This window comes from Piliocolobus tephrosceles, chromosome X (assembly GCF_002776525.5).
Source record: "Piliocolobus tephrosceles isolate RC106 chromosome X, ASM277652v3, whole genome shotgun sequence".
Classification (NCBI taxonomy): domain Eukaryota; kingdom Metazoa; phylum Chordata; class Mammalia; order Primates; family Cercopithecidae; genus Piliocolobus; species Piliocolobus tephrosceles.
Genome location: NC_045455.1, coordinates 2923971 through 2926012, shown reverse-complemented (window position 1 = coordinate 2926012; position 2042 = coordinate 2923971).

The window sequence follows — 2042 nt, the reverse complement described above, 5'->3', positions numbered from 1 at the left end:
GACCATCGAGAAAGTAAGTCCCGGCCCGCGCCCCCGCCCGCGCCCCCCGGTCCGGCCCGCTGCGGCCCGGGATGCGCGCGGAGCACCTGGGGCCGGCCGCGCTCGGGGAACCCGTGCGCCCTCCTTTGTGCGCGGAGCGGCGGTACGGCCGGCGCCAGGACGTGGCGGGAGCTCGGGGGGCGCCATTGTGTGCGGGGCAGGGGGAGGGGACCGAGGAGGGGGTCGGGGGGAGGGGCGGCGCGGGCGGTGGGGGTCCCCGGGAGGGAGTGTGCCCTGCGGCGAGGAGACGGGGCTTCCGCGCCGCCCGAACGCTAAGTTGCCCCTCCGCGTGGGGGGCCGGCCCCGCTTCTTGGCAGCAGCCTGATCGGAAACCGCGTTCCGACGCCGTGCGGCTCCCTCCGCTGGCTTTGTGTGGACAGTTCTTGCCGGTGGCGTTGCGTGAGTTTCGCCTCCCGGGTTAATTGACCGGTTGCTCTGTATTTTTTAAGATGCACGCATCTGTAGCTGAGGGCTGCGCTGTGAAATGATCTACTACTTTCCCCCTCGAGAAAATTCCCCACCTATCCGAGCCGGGAGGACGGCAGACACAGGGTCTAAGCCCTGGCACTCTTCAAGGCTTGTTTGAAATTCTAGATTTCGTTCTCAGGTCCCTCCCTCGTTCTGAACAGAACCTTTAGTCCTGCAGGCGCTGCCTCTCCCTTCTGGCTGGTGGTTCCCAGGCTGGAGCGTGTGAACCCTGACCCGAATCTCTGGAAGTGATTAAAGTTTGTTTTCATCGCCCACAAGCCGGCCAGCAGGGCCGAGGAGACAGGAGAGCTTCTAAAAACGATGTCTCCCTGTAACTCAAAATACTAACATATTATTCTCAGGGTGTTTTCTCGGGGGGTGGAGGTGGGGGTGGCCAATATATAGCGTTAAGATCAACAGTTATTTAAAAGGTGTTAAATGTAGAAACTGAAGTGTATCATAATTAGGAAGAAGGATTTCAGTTTTTAAGTGGGGTGTATTGGCCCCCATACAGGATGACAACTTATGAACAAAATGCCACGTAAGTGACTTGAAAAAGTAAAATGTTTAATCTTATTCATACACATGCACATATTCTGGTGCTGCATTTTAAATGAGGTCAGAAAACATTTTATTTAATATGAATTTGGCTTGCATTCCAGTTTTAGGTATTTTTCTTACTTGGAACATCTTTATGAAAACGGAATCTGCATATTAGAGTGAATGGCTGCCTGCCTGTCCATGAAATAAAAATGTTCCTTAGAAATGAACCTGATGTCACAGTGAAATTATGATTTAAGACAGCAGGGCTAAGGAGCAGGATCTGACTTTCAAGGCATTCAAAATACTTTGCTGTTTGGTTACTGGTACCTCTGATAATAAAAGACAGATGTTGAAAAGTGTTGAAATACATGCAAAGTTCACCAAAATAGGCTTAAATAAAATTCTCTTCCATCTCTAAGAGCAAAGCTTTAAGAAACATCATATGCTGTGTTGATAAAAACATGTTGCCATCAAAGAATATGGTGTTTCGCATATTAACTGTATTAATATTGATTGGCAGACTTAAATAATCGTCTTCTTTTAAATTATAGAAAGATTTTCCTAGAAAACGGTAGCATTCATTTCATCTCTAAAACAACAAAGAGAAGAACGAATAAAATGTTGAGCTTGCAAAAGCCAAGTTGAAACAACTCAACATATTCTAAAACTACAGTCATTTGGAAATTTCTTAGGTCAAAGCTGTTTTTCATTCCCCCTGAGCTCCAGTTGGTTTGTTTTAAACTGACTCTGTCACAATGAAAGTTTAATGTCAAGGTAGCATATTGTAGACACAGTTACTGGTTCTCTGGAGTTCAAAGGTAGGTTTTTGGAGTAAAATATTAGCCATTCTCTGCCTCTGAGAGCCCTGCGTTTCAGAAGTTTTGTGAGCTTTTTCCATTTCCTAGGCGGAGTTACCTGGGCTGGCTTCCTTCCTTCCTTCCTTCTTTCCTTCCTTCCTTCCTTCCTTCCTTCCTTCCTTCCTTCCTTCCTTC